This window comes from Fukomys damarensis, unplaced genomic scaffold (assembly GCF_012274545.1).
Source record: "Fukomys damarensis isolate Sample0158 unplaced genomic scaffold, DMR_v1.0_HiC HiC_scaffold_9, whole genome shotgun sequence".
Taxonomy (NCBI): domain Eukaryota; kingdom Metazoa; phylum Chordata; class Mammalia; order Rodentia; family Bathyergidae; genus Fukomys; species Fukomys damarensis.
In genome coordinates this window covers 49875810-49894738 of record NW_022900921.1, presented here as the reverse complement: position 1 = coordinate 49894738, position 18929 = coordinate 49875810, and the positions used below count along the sequence as shown (strand labels likewise).

The 18929-nt window shown below is 41.1% G+C and overlaps 1 protein-coding gene across 2 annotated transcripts in view; it reads right to left on the bottom strand.

Moving 5' to 3' along the window:
- The window catches only part of Lims1 (LIM zinc finger domain containing 1), a 106935-nt gene that overhangs the window by 51457 nt on the left and 36549 nt on the right, over positions 1–18929 (bottom strand). The window contains exons 1-2 of one of the 2 annotated variants that reach the window (XM_010609986.3): positions 10227–10249; positions 9532–9604 (exon numbers count right to left, since the gene is read on the bottom strand). The exons of the other annotated variant lie outside the window; for it this stretch is intronic. The gene's annotated coding sequence lies outside the window, so the exon portion shown is untranslated. Of the gene's footprint in view, positions 1–9531; positions 9605–10226; positions 10250–18929 lie in introns of those variants that run through there. 2 annotated transcript variants of the gene reach the window in all.

Sequence of the window (18929 nt, the reverse complement as noted above, 5' to 3'; positions counted from 1 at the left end):
AAAAAAAAAAAAAAAAAAAAAAGGCAGATTGCATAATGACACAAATAATATGTTATGGATTTTATCTAGCTGTCCCCCAAAGTCTCATGTGCTCAAAGGTGGGGATTTTAGGAGCTGGCTGGATGTAGCATATGTGATACTAGGATTAAGGGTGTATGGTACTAAATTAGTCCACTGATTGGAATTAGCATAGTTCTGGGTGTGGCTGGTCCCACCAAAAAGGCTTGTTGTACCTGGATGGAATAAAAGGGAAAGACACTGCTTGCCACCACTGCCACTGCTGCTTGTTGTGCACTGTCTCCTGCTTGCTTTTCCATGGACTGTTTCTCCTCTGTGATGCCCCTCTGTCATGTCAACCTGCTTGGAGCCAGTCAACTATGGGTTGAAACCTCTAGAAACTATGAGCTGAGATAAACTTTCCTCCTTTGACTTTGGGTGTCGGTATTTTGTCTCAGCAATGAGAAAAGTAACTAAGACAATATGACACTATATAAAATCTGTAAGAAAAGAAAAAACCCCATGCACTACTAAGGATAGGCAAATGTGCTGAGGTATGGCACAATGGTAGAACACAGGGCCCTGGGTTCCCTCACCAGCACTGCCCAACCAAAACAGAAAAGCACCCTTGCCAATGTGTCATAAAGACAGCCCAGAAGTGACAACTGTTCTCTTTCAGGAGGAAACAGAGAATGAAAAGTTACTGGAAAAATATACTGGGAAATTTCAACCATTACTTGTATTGTTCTATTTCTCAAGGTAGATGGTGCATAATTGGAGGTTCTTTCTATTAATTTCTATGCCTTTGTATTTTTAAAAATCAAAGATGAAGACAGTGCACAGTGTCTTAAAGTACGCGTGTAAGGCCAGTTTCAAAGCACTGTTTCTGCCACCATGTGGTTCAATTAGGTATTACATGCACATTCTTTGCAGAAGACAGGAGCACTGTTAAGTCACTGTCAACTGAATGTAATGCCAGTGAAAGCCCAGCCTCCACTTGACACATGGTCTTGGCATATGTCTTAGTCTATCTGGTCTGCTGTAACAACAACAACAACAAAAACAACGACAAACATAACAAGGTGGCTTATAAACAGTAGAAATTTCTCACAGTCTGGAAACCACCAAGTAAGTCTAAGACCGAGGTGCCAGCAGAGGCTGTCTGGCTCCCAGATGGCACCTTCTAACTGTGTTCTCACATGGAAGGACACACAGTTATGACAGTAGTAACTCCATTTATGAAAGCTCTGTTTGCACATCATCCCCAGGAGGTACCATCTCTTACTACAATCACCTCAGGTTTAGGAGTTCAACACATGAATTGTGGGCGGGGGCACATACATACACACAAGAGCAGCATCTCTCTCTACAACCACACATTTCCAATGGAAATCTGAGGCAGTGACCCTCTGTGAATCTTTCCCACAGCCGGTGGTCTTACTTGGCCGGGATGTGCAAAGCAGATGCTACCATGCAATATGTCCAGCCTACCCTACTCTCACTGCCTCTGCTTCACCCAAGGCTAAGGGGCAGACTGCAGGGCAGGCTGCTGTGAACAGTTTGCTAGAGGGCAGCACAGAAAGTAAGGAAGCTGGGTAATCTAGTTACCAGCAGTCCTCTAATGAGAAGGGGGAGGGTGTGGAGATCAAGTCAAAGCTCACCATAATGCAATTAAAATGTTACCATCTAGTCATTTCTACCAGAAGTGGATTAGAGAGGCGAATGTTTTTAAAAACTATGAAACCTCTTGTGGCAGAGACTACAAAACTGCTATGATGATAAATATTTCAGACCTTTTAAAACAAAAAAGCGAAAGACTCCCAGCCCTTTCCTTTTCTCTTGACTGACAACCCCTCCTCCTGGCCTCTCAACAGTGGTCAGACAGGAGTGCCAGTGTCTTCGGACCACCTTCACCTCTGCAGCTGTTCCAGAGCCATCCTAGGCCACACTAATACTGCGTCAGCCTCTCTGAGGAGTGGGAGGGCCACACCTGACCATGAAAAGATCAGGGAGGTGCCAGAGTTCACTGCTGAGTTCCTTGAAATTCCCAAATCCCAATGGGCTGTGATCAACACTGCTGCCCCTTTTGGAGACTCCTTAAAAGCTGGGAAAGTTTTGATTCATTCCTGCCCTATAAATGCTGAGAGCTATCAATCAAGCAGTTGCTTCTCCCCTGTGACACCAGGACATCCCACAGCTACTTTGGAAGATAGCAGGCTTGAAATACAGACCTTATATTCCTCAGGTTGGTCCAACAGCCTCTCTCTGTTCACTGCCTACCTGTGCTGCCCTAGTCCATGCTCCTGTTGCCCTTAATGCAGGTGGAGGAGGGAGGGAGAGGGAGAGGGAGAGGGAGCGCCTAAGCTGATGAGGAGCTGAAAGAGGGTGGCTCCGAGTGGCCAGGAGTCATTAACACCAAGGGAGACACACTTTGCTAATTTGTGATTTCTATCTGAATTGAGCAAAAGAACTCTCAGCCAATTGCTAACCCTTCCAGGCTATCAGATTTTAATTAGTAAGATGCTAACTTTTTTGCTGTTGTTTTAAACTTTATTAGTACATATTTGTTATACATATTGATCACAGGAAATTTGTGCCTGTACATAATATATCATAAATCTTTTTGCCAATTTCCCACAAGATGCTAACTTCTTAAAACATGAGACATTATATTTCCAGAAGTAATACCCAAAAGATCCACACAATCATAATTTTTTGAGGTTAGGTTTATGCTCAGGTTCAATGAGCTTGCACTGGCATAAATGACAGCAGTCTGCCATCACACCTCTGTGTGGCTAAGGCCTTGAGCTCCACCAGATGAGCAGCTCAGCTGGAAAGTTCTGCTGTTCAACAGCAAAGCAGGAAAAGGAACAGCACCTTAGGAAACAGACGTGCCTTTCTTTTTCTCCAAAGATTCCCACCTCCCTAGCCTGCCAGCAATTATCAACTGGGGCTTCATGCTAACCTTCCAAACTAGGTAATTTACTTTTGTATATGCATATGCAATGATAACCATTTGGTGGATCATCAATTGCTTCTTCGAATTATAAAATCAATCAATCTCTTGCTTTCTAGCTTATAAAAAGTCACAAGTTTTCTTCAACTGTTTTAAAAGCTATGGCAAGGGCCTGGGGATTTAGCTCAGTGGTGCCACTGCCTGCCTCACAAGCACAAGGTCCTGAGTTTGAGGTAAGGGGAGGTGAGGGGAGGTGAGGGGAAGGGAAGGGAGGGCAGGGCAGGGCAGGGAAGGGAAGGGAAGGGAAGAAGCTATGGCAAGAAAAATTATGAAACGTCTTCACTTGGCAGTACTTTAATATTTTGACTGCAAATGTGGACATTTCAACATGGTAGGAGTTATTCTTTTTTAGTAGGAAGTTTTCTATGCCTCTTAACCATTTAACAATTTACTCTGAGCATCAGTCAGCGAATGCATTTGTTTACATAATGACTATCTTGAGCATTGCTCAAGCAGATGTCATTTCCACCGGTTGATTCTTATATTGAATATATTTGATAAAATTGTCATTTTTTATTTTTCCTATTATATTATTTTTATTTATTATTTATTTACTTTTTAGTACCGGGGATCGAACTTGGGTCCTTGTGCTTGCGAGGCAGGCAGTGGAACCACTGAGCTAAATCCCCAGCCCACAATGATTGTATTCAAATAACCTTATTTTACTTATTAATGGCCCCAGATCATAGGAGTAGTAATGTTGGAAATTGGGTAGTAAAATACTTCCTGTTAAGTGAAAGAATGAAAGTACAATAAAATGTTTTGAGAGATAGGGAGAAAGGCCACATTCACATAAATTCTATTATAGTATATTGTAATCATTACTCTACATTATTATTGTTAACTTCTTATTGTGTCTCATTTATAAATTAAACTTTATCATAGGCATATATGTAGAGGAAAAAGTAATGTGTATAAGGTTCAGTACTATTTGTAGTTTCAGGCCTCTATTGGAGATCTTGGATTGTATCCCCTGCAGAAAAGAGGGGACTACCATATAAATGTGTATGAAGTATAGCTCAATTTTATTTTCTCACAATCACATTGAGAAATTCAACATACTCATATTTCTTATGATTAGCGATATAACTGGACTTGTTCCTACATCTTACTTTATTGTTCCATCTTCAACACCATCCTGATTTTTCTCACTCTCCTCTCCCTTCCTGTTTTCTCTTGTCCTTCCTTTTTCCTCTTTTTATTCCTTTCTCTTTTTTTGTCGTATTGATCATATTTTCTTTGTTCTAGCAGTCTGGAAGCCAAATATTTTATACCTGTTCTTCTAGGGAAGTTAAATTCCTGTTACTTTCTTCTAGGGAAATTAAATTTTACTTAAATTTATAGCACATAACTAAATTTATCTTATTATCTAGATATCTGAAACTATTTGTACTTATATCGGCCTCTGCCCCTACCTTTCCTGCACTGAGACAAGAAATTTAGCTGCTTCCAATCGCCTATCATCTTTCATGTCGATGTTAGGATTTTATGTGTTAACTTGACTGGACTAAGGGACAACCAGATGACTGGTAAAACTATGCCTGGGCCTGTGTTTCTGGAAGAGATTAGTATTGGACTGAGTAGATTAGTTTCTAGAGGAGATTAGTATTGGATTACTCAGTCTAAAGTAAAGAAGATAGCAAGAGGATGCCCACCAATGCAGGTGGGTAGCATCTAACCTGTTAAAGGCCTGAATAGAGAAAAAAGGTGAAGGAAGAACACATTTGTTTTGTTTTTGAGTAGCTGGGACATCTGTCTTTTCCTGCCCTCAGATGTCAGTATTCCTGGTTCTTAGGCCTTTGAACTTGGACTGAATTACACCACTGGCTTCCCTGGTTCTACAGCTTAAAAGGATAGGTTGTAAGAATTTTCATTCTCCATAATTGTATGAACCAGCTCCTATAATGAATCTCTTCACGTATGTATTTGTCCTGTCCCTCTGCAAAACTCTAAATAATGTAGATATTTTCCAAGAGCTTTAGTTGCAGACTATTACTCATTTGTTCACCACTTTTCAACTTCTAGTTTTGCCTTTTTTGCGAATAATTTTTCACTTTTGTGGAGTATATAATTAGCTCATTAAAGACTTGTGTGGTAAATTTTTTTAGCATTTGCATGCCTGTGCACTTTTTATTTTTCACTCTCACTTCAATGTTAATTTGACTGGTTATAAGATTTTAGTGTCAAATTTCCTTTAAAAATCCTGAAAATAACACCTTTATAATATCTGTTCTCTAATGATAATATGAAAATAAATGAATCACAAAAATATGATAAAATTGCTTGAAATTTTTGAACTGTCATTCTTATTAACTCTTGGGTCAAAGAAGTAATAAAAATTGAAATTCTGAACTAAAACATATTATAAAGGAAAGCACTTAATACCAAAATCTGCATTACACAGATAAATGAAGACTTGGAGGAAACCTTATAGCCTTAAGTATTTTAATTGTTAATGAACTAAGACTAAAAACAGGTAGCATTTGTGAGCCAACTTGGATTTGGGAAGGGAAGGCAACAGAAATGCATTTAAGTCCCAGTTTTCATTGCAGGTAGCACTTTTACTGTTAATTTTAATAGATAAAACTTTGAATAATTTGGAATTTATTTTGTTTAAAGGTACCAAAAGGGATCAAACTTCATTTAGAAAATACGTAATATTTTGAAAATATTCAATTCCTGCAGGAAACATAGTAGAATGTGGGGGATGTACAGCAGGAGTTGTAACATAGTTATGGTCCTAGCCTATGTCCAATCTTGTTCATGTCCAAACAGCCTGCCCCCACCATCAAAGGCTGGTTGTTATGCCTGTGAGTGACTTGCTACAGTAGCCCTGTTACTCTTAGAAATGCTCAAAATCACTAAACATGCTCACTCATCCTCTACTCGTTTCATAATCCTCAGGGACTCATGTCTTCATCCCAACTCTCACACTTTTTCTCTGACCCTTGCCTTCTCCAGCTTTATGAGCTTTCCATGGAAACTCCCACTGTTATCATTGTTTTAGGCCCAGATTTCAACCCAGCTTCTTATCCGACCAATACACCACCTCTTAGCAACTTCCCTTTTCCCTCACATTTCTACCTTCCCCCTTCCTGATCCTAAGCACATCTGGTTCATCGAGTGGAATTCATAAAAGCCCACCCTAGCTTCCCTGCTGGGAGGATATGCTATCATCTCCCATAAGTCTATCAGAGAAGCTAGAGTGCCCCCCCCAAATCCACCACCTGTCAACAGGCTGAACTGATTGCTCTGACCCATGCTCTCACTAGCTAAGGGCTTACAAGTTAACATCTACTGAGACTCTAAGTATACATTCCATATATTATACAATCATACTGCCATCTGGGCAGAAAGAGGATTTCTCATTTCCTGCCAGTTTTCTATCACTAATGCTCCACTCATTAAAGCCCTTTTCCAGATTGCCCTTTTGCTGGCCCAAGTGGCTGACTTCATTCCAAGAGACAACAGAAACTTTCAGATCCCATAGCAGCTAGAAATGCTTTTGCAGACAAAACTACAAAAGAGGTAGCCAACCTCCCTCTCTACATCCACATGGGTCAATATTTTTTGCCCTTTGTGGCTTCATCTTGGCCTATTCCCTTTCTGAACACCAACAATATCAAGATCTTCCCACCAAAGACAGATGGTTTCTGAGTCAGGGAAAGTTCTTCCTTCCCGCTTCACAAGCTCACAAATCCTTTCTTGATAATTTTTATGCAGGCTACAGACCCCTAAACTGACTGCTTGAGCCTCTTATCTGCTTTCCCTCCTGGAAAACTCTCTTCAAAACCATCACTGCTCAATGCTCTGTTTGCCACATAACTACATCTCAGGGCTTCCTGAAGCCCCCTCCTTTCCCTAGTCATCAAATGTGAGGCTTTTCCCCAGCTCAGGACTGGTAAATTGATTTCACTCATATGCAAGTACAGAAGTTGAGATCCAGTGGGTAGAGCCTTTCCAACTAACTTACAGAAATCCTCTGCTGTTACTGACTTGCTGATATTATCCTCCAATTTGGCCTTCCCATGTACATTCAATCAGACAATGGTCCAGCTTTCATTAGTCAAAATACCCAAGAGGTATGCAAGTCACTTGGTGTGAAACAACCTCCACAACCCCTACCTGCCTCAATCATCCAGAAAGGTAAAAAGAACCATTGGTCTCCTCAAGGCTCACCTCACTGACTTGAACTTTGGCTGAGTAAGGACTGGGTTTCTCTGTTCCTTACTTCTCTCCTTCACTCTACCCCAACTCATGCCCACAGGATACAGTCCCTTTGAGCTTTTATATGGCTGCAACTTTCTGCTCAGACCAGACGCCAGTCCCAGTTCTGCACCAAGCCTGAAAAGAGGTCTGACATGTTGCTATCCTTCTCTTGCCTTCTCCTGACACCCAGCTTTATGAAGATAGCCTGGTTAACAAATTGGTCCTAACTGAAGATTTAAACCCCTGGTCCCTGAAGCCCTAGTGGACAAGACCTTTCCTGGTCATCTACAGCATTCCAACAGCTGTCATCTATGAGATTCCCCACCCCCTCCAGTGGGTACACTGCTCTCAGGTGAACTTGTGTTTGGCTGATTACTCACCGGACCCCTCTGTAGAAATCGAAATAAATTTCCCCTATTTCCCTCAGGCTGAGATAAATCCTGGAAGACACTTAAATACCTTGCCTATCCTGCCACTTCATTCACTTCCCTTGTTCAGTCTGCTTTGATCTTACTTGGTTTCACCCTCAAACCTCTAGCCTTGAGTCCTTCCTTATGTGGACAGAAGATCTCTTTTTCCAGGGTACACTGTGTGACTTTTTTGTACAAGAGATTAAATTACTTTCCTTCCTTTTCATTCTCCTCCTGTTTAATGGTTGATAAAGAAGACCTTAGGGCTGGGATTTGGTTCCTTGGTTCCGCTGGCTGCCTGCCTCACAAGCACAAGGACGTGAGTTCTATCCCCAGTACCCAAGCCGGGGGTGGGGGGGACGAAGACCTTAAACACCTTCTGATCCTACTATTTGCTTTCCTGTAGATTATACTGATGATCCAGTTGTGGCTTCAATACATTGTCTTCTGCCCCAGGGACGGAATCATTTCTTATGCTCACACTCACCTTCACCCTAAGTTCTCCTCCTCCTCCTCCTCCCTGTGCTCCTTTATCTGGCTGGCTTTCTCTCCTTTCATTGTGCCTTGTGGCTGTACCCTCACGGCTTTTTTTTTTTTTTTTTTTTTTTTTTTTTTTTGGTACTGGGGATTGAACTTGGGTCCTTGCGCTTGCAAGGCAGGCCACCGAACCACAGAGCTAAATCCCCAGCCCCTCCTCACTGCTTTTCTTCTGGCAGTTCCTAATTATCACCATGAGACCCTGCAGTTACCTAATTTCTTCATGAACCAGTCCAATCCTTCCTTAGCCAAAAATTATTGGCTTTGTTTCTCCATGTCTTCAGCCACCTTTATGGCCAACCCAGTCCAGCCCCAGGCCTAGGTCCTTACTAACCTTATGTACCATCCTAAATATGAAACAAAAGGCCCTCTCCAACTCTTAAACAAAAAATCCTTACTCAACTTCCCCATTAATGAAATGACTAAAAATAAAATGACAGGCTGTATAGCCCAACTCATTCAGTCTTATATCACTAACTTCTCTGTATATGAGAGCTCTATAAAGCCCAAACATGGCCCCATAACCAGACACTAGCCTGCCATTCCAACCCCACCCTGTGTGCATTCATCGTAATCTATTCTCTGGTGCAACAGTAGGACATCTACTGCCCACCTCCAATTTAACTATACATTACAAACCATATCAATAACTAAGTTGCTCAAAGTGCCTCAATTTGCTCAGCCTGTCTGTTTTGGCCCTCCTAAAATTATAACCACATCATTGCTTAACAGTCAGATTTCTGTAATGGCCACCATGGCCCATGCATGACAATAAATCCATGGACACCCCCCCCCAACAGTCTCCAACTTGCTCAGTTTGCCTTCTCTTGCCTATTTTTAACTATTCCACACAAAGGCTTTTAATAGACTCCAAAAGATTCTTCTTCCAATGGGAAAACAGAACAGTAAATACCAGCAACATCCCCCATCAGGGCCCTTTCAGCCTATAATGGGAGCTGTCCTGTCAGGTATTCTAGGCATCTGGGCGAAGGAAAAATAAAAAAAACCGTCACATCTCCTTAGCATCAGTAACCAGTTCTGCTTACCTAACCAAGATATTTTCTGGCCTTCCAAGATATCCACCTACTTATGCCTCTCCACTAACTGGACTGGTATTTGTACCCTAACACACTTCAGCACAAAGATAGATATTGTCCCAGGAAACCAGAGCCTGCCTGTTGCCATCAGAGCCCCAATATGACAATGTAGAGACTTAGTAATAGTACCATTGCTTATTGTTCTAGTTATCACCACAGCTGAAGGGACTGGAATAGCAGGACTAACTACCTCCCTAACATACTACCATTCCCTATCCCGAGATCTCTTTAACAGCCTCAAAGAAACAGCCAACTCCATTCTTACCTTACAAAACCAGTTAAGACTCCCTGGTCATGGTGAATTCTTCAGAACTGTAGCTGTCTGGACTTTCTCACAACTGAGAAGGGAGAGACTTATGAATCTTTTTCGGAGAAGAATGTTGTTTTTACACAAATCAGTCAAGCATAGTAAGAAAAACAGTAACAAGGCTAACTGACTGAGCTGCAGAAATCTGACAACACGTGTGACTATTAGATTGGTATTTAGAGCTGAATCACATAGCTCTTTCTATTAACCAGCCCTCTCTTCTGTATTATCCTCCTCCTCCTTTTTGGGTCACGCCTCCTCAAGGTTCCCTCAGGATCCCTCCCAAATCGAGTTAAATAAAGCTTTATCCAATCGGTCAATGTGACAAATGCTTGCTCTGACTCTCCCATAACTCTCTCTCAATTAAGGTGTCCACACCACCCACATGTTCCACATAAAGCAGCCACAAGAAAACACCTACTTCCCCTACCCCCCCTTTATAACAAGAAGGAGATAGACATGACATAGCCTGGCCACCCCCCCATCCCAACCTCTCCCCAGGCCAGGGTCACACACAGCAGGAAACTTTGCCATTCAAGGGAAAGTTATTACAGACAAACTTGGTGCCAGTGGGAAAGGCTATCATATCCCAGCTCTTGGTTTCAAGATACACCTGTACCACTATCCAGTCTGAGAAGCACAGATGGCCCTACCTTTGCCCCCAGACTCCTTGAGGCAAGGAATCCTTTAACTAACAGCTGGCAATCGCCTAGCAACCACTTCTCTACTTAAGGTTATGCTCTCCTCCCCTTCTATGATGGTTCTGCTAAAGGCCATTCTGTCTGGTTGTCTGTGCTAAATAAACAACTGCCTTTCTTCACAAAAGGCTAACCTAAGCAGATTCTCTCAGCTGTCTCCGTAACTCTCCATGCTCCTGAATTCTGGCCTGATTTTCTTTCAACTCCATTTCTAGTAGAACCAGTGGACCCAATCTTACATTCCAGAAACAGGGCTCTCCTTAAACAAGCACTTTTTATTCATGTAGCCTGCTCTTCATGCCTTGGCAACACAGCTGTGATTCTACCCCATGAATTCTTCACCCCAGTTCACCTCTTGCAGGCCAGGCTTCACAAAGTTTCCATTAAACAAAGTGTTAATCGAAGACTTAAGAATGGCAACAAAAATTATGACAGTTAAAAATGATGATCCTGGGCTGGGGATTTAGCTCAGTGGTGCCACCGCCTGCCTCACAAGCTGAAGGACCTGAGTTTGATCCCCGGTACCCCATCCCAAAAAGAATGATGGTCCATAAAAAAGTGACAACAAATATCAGGCATCAAACTTCAGAAAATATTTATTTCACACAAGTGTATTATGTATGTCCATTATAACACATGGTTTATTAAATAATGAAGATTCATATTAGATGCAACCACATCCATTCATGTGTACATTATTTGTGCAATATATCTGTCCTTCAATTGGTCGGTCATTCAGCAATAAGTCTCGAGTTCATCTGTTTACAAAGGTGTTTATCTTCTGTCCAAAGCTGCCTGCTTGGGTATTTACAAATAATTCATTTATATTATAATTTCTTTCAAATTTAATGTTTAAAATATTTATTTATATATTAATATTGTTATCTTATAATTCATTATGTCTGTCGGGTGCTGCAACATGTACTAAATGCATCCATCTGGGCCAAGCTGCTAAGATGGGGCTTAGTTTTGGGGTAGGGTTTATATTTGAGCGCCATGAAAAATTATGCTAGGTCTTACTTTTCTAGCTAAGTCTAATTTCAGGGGAAATACAGTATTGAGACACTGTCTCAAAAAACAAACAAACAAACAAAAACCCGAGTTAAACATCGATATAGTGAAAGGAGGAAAATACCTCTAAATCCCATCTATGATGAGGTTAACATCTAGACTAATAATGCAGTCAATATTTACAATAATAAAAAAAATTGATTTTAAAAATGAGCAAAGGCATTGAATAGACATTTCTCCAAAGACAACACAGAGAACATGAAAAGATTTGAAACATTTCTAATCATTATGGAAACAGGAATAAAAACCAGGAGATACTATCTCACACGCATTAGTATGCCTGTTAAGACAACAAAGCAACAAATGTTGGGAAGGACACAGAAATCTTATGTTCCCTTATACTGGTGTGAATGTAAAATGCAATTGCTCAAAAACATCAAAAATAAAGTTACCATGTGATCTAGCTATTTTACTTTTAGATATATACACAAAACAGTTGAAAATGGACTTGAGATATCTGCACAACCATGTTCATGACTGCATTATTCACAATGGCCAAACAAATTTTTACTCAAAGAATAAAATTCACTCAAGTATCAAATGGCTAAGAGGTTCTATCTACAGATGAATGGATAAGCACAATGTAGTACATGTAATGGAATACTATTTAACCTTGAAAGGAAGGATATTTTAATACATGCCACAACATGGATGAACCCACATGACTCCAGTTATGTGAATACCCAGAGTAGTGAAATTCAGAGATAGAAGTAAGATGGTGTCAGGCTGATGGCAGTGTGGGAAGTGGGAGTTATTAACAACTCCTGTTTCCATCCAAGTATGTTTTGGGAAGATGAAGAGTTTTGCAGATGGCCTGTGGTGCTCAATAATGTGAATGTACTTAACACTATTATACTGTACACTTAAGAATAGTTCAGACAGTACATTTTGTTATGTGGGGTTTTTGCTTGATTTTGTGCAGTGCTGTAAGAGCCTGACTGAACCAGAGCGACTCCATGTTGACCAGCAAACGACCTAGAGACTGTCGCTCCCCCCCATCCCTTATAGGATAACTAATGATTAATTGTGAATTGTTAGGTAACTGCTTTGAAGTAGCTGGGAAACTAAATGGAAACTGTAGTGAACACAGAGACTCAACACAAATCACGCCACTCCTTACTTGCCTGTAGTTGAATGTTCTGAACATTATAATCTAAGTTGTAAATGGAATAATGGATAATCGATCTGCTGATCATCAGTACGTGACGGTCAAGTATATGCTTGATGACCACTAGCTCAGATCAACTGATTCTTTGCCTTTGTCCTCTTCCTGTAAGTTTTAAGTGTAAACCCCCCCCGGCACCCTTAGCCCTATATAAAATGGCCTCTGCTTCTGAGCTAGCCGCCTCTCTGAGCTACTTGGCTTTGGGAGTGCCGTCTGGCCAGACTAATAAAGGTCTATTTGCCAACTTGCCTGGTGTGTTCCTTCCTGAGTGACTCTCGCTGTCCGACAAGCTCCTGGAGCCTCGCTGAGCTTCTGAGCCCAGCATCGTGAAAGCCTCTTGGCTGTTCACGCTCTAGGAGTAAAAGTGAGACTTAAGTCTTACAGTGCCACAGCTCAACCTTAGGGCCTCATACATGCTGGGCAAGTGCTGTACTACAAAACTTAAGGCCCAGCCCTGTTAGTGTTTCTTAACCACAGTTTTTTTAAAGGGAAAACTTGTACTGTTAAATAGGGCATCAAAGGACCCTGACTTTAATCCCACACCTAATTAAAGCCCCACACCTAAGAACACCAAGTGCAGGACCCAGGTACACTGATTCCCAGTTCACAGTTTACTACACATCAACAAAACAGACAAAAAGCAGGAACAAAAGCAGCAAGTTTAACAGGAAAAGAAAGAAATGGGATAGAAACACGAAGCAGAATCACAGGAAGAAAGATGAAGGGGAAGTCCCAAGAACATTTTTAAAGTAAAAAAACAGGAACAAAATGACTAAAGATCATATAAATATAGGATGATCTCTGTTTTCCTGGAAGCCTGAAACTATCATTTATATCCTCCGGGTGGAGCTGAAGTCTGGAAATTCCCATATAAGGCTGTTTTATTCATGGCTATTTCCTTAGGCATTACAGCTCCCATCTGAAAAAGGCATTAGGAGAAAAGACTCTTTGGCAACAAATCCACATACATATACATTAAAGGTCCATTCTTAGTGGTTAGTAGATCTGCTAAAATGAATCATTCTCTGCCTCAGTGCTTAGTCTGGACACCACAGAGCTTTCTGGTGGTGCTAAGAGTGCCCTGCCCTTACTGTTCTCCACAAATAGCCCCTTAGGCAGTAATGTCCTTACAAATGTTGCCCCACCATGTTCTTCCCTCCTGAGACAGCTGCCCCATCTTTTCTCCATGGCACCTTTCTTCCATGGAGAGTTCCATCTCAACTTACCACAATTCTTTTCAACAGCTTCAAAGTAGGGCCACTACCTTTGACTTGCTTTTGCTCCCTCAACTTTTTTCTTAGAGCTATACTTCCCAACACAGCAGGTAACTGGAAACCAAATGTTATAACTTAAAACAGGGCACATCCAAATGAGATGTTTGTTACCTGTAAAATATATACTGGATTATCTTTATAATTAAAAAAATATTGATTATATGGTATGTACATAGGTTGGACATGGTGATAGTTTGACATATGCATGGGTTTAAATAAAATATCATTAGAGTGAATTTCACCTATTTCTTTTTGCATTGTGAAGGTAGCTACTGGAAAAATCTTACATTGCACATAAGGCACAGATCATCTCTACCAGACAACACCACTGCAGGTCATGTAACAAGCCTCGGTTACTGATTAAAGCAATGTAGCTCACAAAGTGCTTTAAGGAGGAAGAGCTGAAATATCACCAGACTCTTCCAGCTCAGGGAAAATGAATCCTTGTTTCGAACCATGCAGCCAGGGGAGTGACTGCTTGCCTGAGAATCCTGGCTCCAGGTCTTATCAGCCAGACAAGTTTCTTTGCCTGCAGGTCAGATTCTTCTACAAAGGCAAAATAAAACTGCTTCCCAAGCTAGAGAGACTGTAAACACAAGGAAAGCATTTGAGCCTTCAGCCACAAGAAGTGCTTTCTCAGTGAAGGCCACTTCCCTTCCTGTGGTAGTTATCTTGTGGTGAGTCATGTGTGGGATGTCTGGATTCCAATCCTCTTCTTTCTTCCTCCTCCTCCATTCTCATCACCTCCCCAGAAGGCACCCACAGGAGGTACGCATGTGGCTAACCTGCAGGCACCACTGTTCTTTCCCCACAGCATATTACTTCTCCATGCCCTCCATTTGCCCTCAGCCTCTCCTCACCTCTTTGTGGGTTCATGACTTAATAAGGTATTAAAATTAATCTCAAAATCCAGCTGCTGCTCATTTTCTCCTAAGGACTGTCAGCAACAGCTCCTTGCCAGTACCTGGATTTGAATGTGGCTTTGTTAGATTCCAGCTGTTTTATGTGTGTATACTCACTCCTGAAATGCTACATCCTTATTTCCTACTAGGGACCCATGAGGAATGCAGTGTAATGACTGAAGATCCTTACAGCGATCTTGCAAAGAGGTAAAGTGGCTCATAGAGACTGCAGGGATAAAAAGTACATTCTTTGACCAGGAAACTGCTGAAGTAGAGGGATCTGCTTTCTACCCACTATGCAGCACCAGGGCAGTCTGCAGCTCTGAGAACCAATTCCTCCTCTGGAATACCATTTTTTTCTCTCCACCAAACCTTCCCAAACCCTTGCCATTTTTGAGTTTAAGCGCTGTTCTGGAACTCTGACTTCAAGTTCCCTGAGGGGCAATGAGATTTAGCTTTTGTGAGCCTTTCTACAAAGAGGCCCAGCAGGGCAGGCAGGGCTGGGTAGTGGGATGGAGGACAAATCTGCCTAGTCCTCCTGGGTATCCCTTGAGAGAAGGACGTGGAAACAGAAACGGGGTGAAGGGAAAAGGGGAGTAGATTTAAGAAAGAGGTAAGAGAAGAGGGCTTTTTTTTGAAGGAGCATTAGGCAACGGAAGCCTAGAAGACATCTGTCCTGTCTAATAGAGGAAAACTATGAGATTGCCAGAAGCTGATGCTCTCAACTGTGAGGTCTAGTGGCTCTGGACCCTGAAGGAAATGGGTACGAGCCAATGCAGAGGACAAGGCAAAGTGGAAATAGTCTGGTGGCCACTCAGGAAGGTAAACACAGTTTTGTGACCCAGCAGTTCCAGCTCTGAGTATAAGCCCAAGAATTGGAAACAGGGACACAGACACCTAAAACACCATCTTCATGGCCACAATCTTTGCCACAGCTTGAAAGTGGAAACAATCCAGGTCCTTCAAAGTATGAAAGATAAAATATGGTCAACATAGAGTGAAATAACATTTGGCCATGAACAGAAGGAAGAATTGGTGGAGCTACAGTATGGACAGAGCTCCCACATAGTCTGCTATGAGAAAGAGATAGGGACAGAAGATGGTATGCTGTGTGATCCCACCTCCAGGAAATAGGAGTACAAAAGCTGGAGAGGTTAACAGGGACTGCGAGGGGTGGGAGCCACTGTTTAGTGGCCACAGAGTACCTGCTGGTGGTGACAGAAAATTGGGGAACAGTGGTGGTGATGGCTGGATGCATAACACTGTGAAAGTAGTTAATATCCCTGAATTGTACACTTAACTGGCTAATTTTATGTTATATACACTTTACCACTTGTTGACCATCTATATCCCACCAATATCAAGCTAGGATTCTTTAATATACATTATCTAATTCTAACTACTCATATACTAGATATTACTGCCATTTACAGATGAGGAATCTGTGATCCAGACATTACACTGCCCAAAATCACTGGACGAGATGGCTCATGCCTCTAATCCCAGCACTTGGGAGGCTGAAGCAGAAGGTTTGCTATGTGTTTGAGACCAGCCTGAGTCACACAGTGAGTTCAAGGCAGCCTAAGCTACATGGTGAGACCCACATTCAAAAAAACAAAACAAAACCAACCAACAAAACAAACAAAAAAACCCTTACAATCATATAAGCAACAGGTGTGAGATCTGTCTGAACCTAAGACTACAGCTCTAAAATCCAGTCTTTCAACCACAGCACAATATTTTAAACACAATAGGTTCAAAGAATAAAGAAAAAAGTGAGAGAGGTATACATTCTTTTCAATTAATGAGAAGGAAAGAAGACCTTGAATAGCTGAGCCCTAACAACTGCATGTCTAAAAGCCATCCCAGGCTGTGAATGAAAATTTGGTTGGTGTATTTTTCAAGCCATATGTATAAAGATACATATATATTTTTACAAGAAAATATCTGTCTTCCCTCCCTCCAAAAAACTTAGTAAAAATTATTTTTCAATCTTTCATGTTCTATATACCTATTTGGAATCATCACCTGGCATGTTACAGTGCAAAGTGTCCATTTCCCCCAACAATACCACCATACATCAGTAGCAATGTTCAGTGCATAAAACACTTCTCATATGCTACCCCACTTAATTCAATCAACCACTTTCAGAACATCAACCTCTCCCTTCAGTTTCTTTCTGATGAGCTATGGCCCAGGCTCAGCACAAACAGTATTGTTCCTATAAGCACCTTTCTTCTGAGAAAGATACATCAATAAAATTACTAAGAACTCTTAGGCAAGACCTAATTCAGAATCATGGGAAGTCCTTGGCATTTGAAAAATAAGGCTTGAGGGCTGGGGATTTAGCTCAGTGGTTCCACTGCCTGCCTCGCAAGTGCAAGGTCCCTAGTTTGATCTCCAGAACAACAAAAAAAAAAAAGCTTGAAACATCTTTTGGAGTTCCCTAAAGCTTTTGTCTTCCCTCTGGAAACTCTTGGAACTAGCTGCTGGCAGCAAGAGTCTATTAAGGAACTTAGGCTCCTCCCTGGTCTGCCCCACCACATCAGCTGTTCAGATCTCTGCTTCAGGATGCTCAAGTGTTTCGCCTCATTAACTGAATCCATTTTCCAGTCATGTTTGCATCCCTAGAACCTAGTGCAGTGCTTAACATGGAGCAAACACTCAAGAATTGAATAAAAAATTAATGACACACACACACAAACAAAACAAAACAAAACAAAAAGAAATTAATGACACAGCCTTTCCTGTGGCATTGCTATATCTACTCTGGTCCTTCTCATCCATCTACCCTGTTTTTGTACCAGGGATTGAACTCAGGAGGCAGAAGGTGGAAAGTGAGCTAAATCCCCAGCCCCATCGATCTACGCTGTGACATTACCAATACTTCAAGATCATAGACACTATTCTTTCCTATGCTTTCTTTATGCTGCCTTCAAAACCAGTAACTCACGCAGTATCCCTGTCATCCTCCCTCAAACATCTTACATCCGAGTATGCTAGGACACCTTTGGCAATTTGTACCCATTATGTACTGAACACTTGCTGCTCTAGGTACCTGGAATGCAAGATACACAGGGACAGAGCCCCTAATTTGATGACTCTTATAATCCAGTGGAAAAGACAGAGCACTTATAAGGCATAAGACAGGGGCAGATCCAACAAGCCATGGGGGATCAGAGAAAAGTCTGCTATATATGTTTCCCACACACCTATAAGGTGGAAGGAAGGCAATGGAGGATTGTGAGTAGAAAAATAACACTGACCTGCAAACCTCTGCTCACGTTGTTATCACCTCTGACCAGAACCATCTTTCATATCATTTCTTAAATATTTCAAAACCCTGCTGAAAAATTACTAACTGAATGGTGTTATCCCTGAGAATTACCAGTCACCCACTCTTTTGGTTATCCCCTAAAACTTGGCAGCATTTATGTCAAGATGCTTGGTTATTGGTGTGTTATTTTTTAATATCAAATCTGTATGTTCCTCTGGAATATTTTATTCATCTTTTATTCTATTAGTCACACACAGTGCCTTGTTTGCAAGCTGTGTGTGCATCACTTTATTAGCTGAAAGACCAAATTAAAGTGATCATTTTCTTTTTAACTTTCTTATCCTGATCACTGACTTTTTCATATTTCCTACATACACCACATATATAAAACTATGAGACTCCCTTATACATTCCAATCTCTATCACAGGTATATTCCTTCTAATGTTAACATTTTCCTTGAGATTAACTGGGAAATCAATATTTTCATAAATATATTTAAATCTCTAAGGAAATTCACTGCATAAGGCAAGTCATGCAGTAAAGTATAAGAACCTTTCAGGTGAGTAATCACCTCTTAATAAATGTTCTGCATTATGCTGGGGATTTGGCTCAGTGGTTCTGTCACCTGCCTTGCAAATTTAAGAGCCTGAATTTGATCCTTAGCACTGAAAAAAAAAAAAAGTTGTTCAAATTTAGATCTGCTTTTCTTCAAGAATGAATAGCCTTACTGATATAAATTCCCTATGATGAATATTATCATTATGTATGTCTAAAAATGTACTAATGTTTTGCAAAAAAATGAATGGCCTATAGGTTAATAAGAGCAACTCTTTAACTAGTTACAGCTGTTTTTTTTTCCTACCATGGCAAGAACAAAACTTCACTAAACATAGTGCTAAACAGTACATTTTCTTCCCAAAGACCCAAGGCAAAATTTGTGTTTAAACAATTTTTTTTTTTTTTTTTTT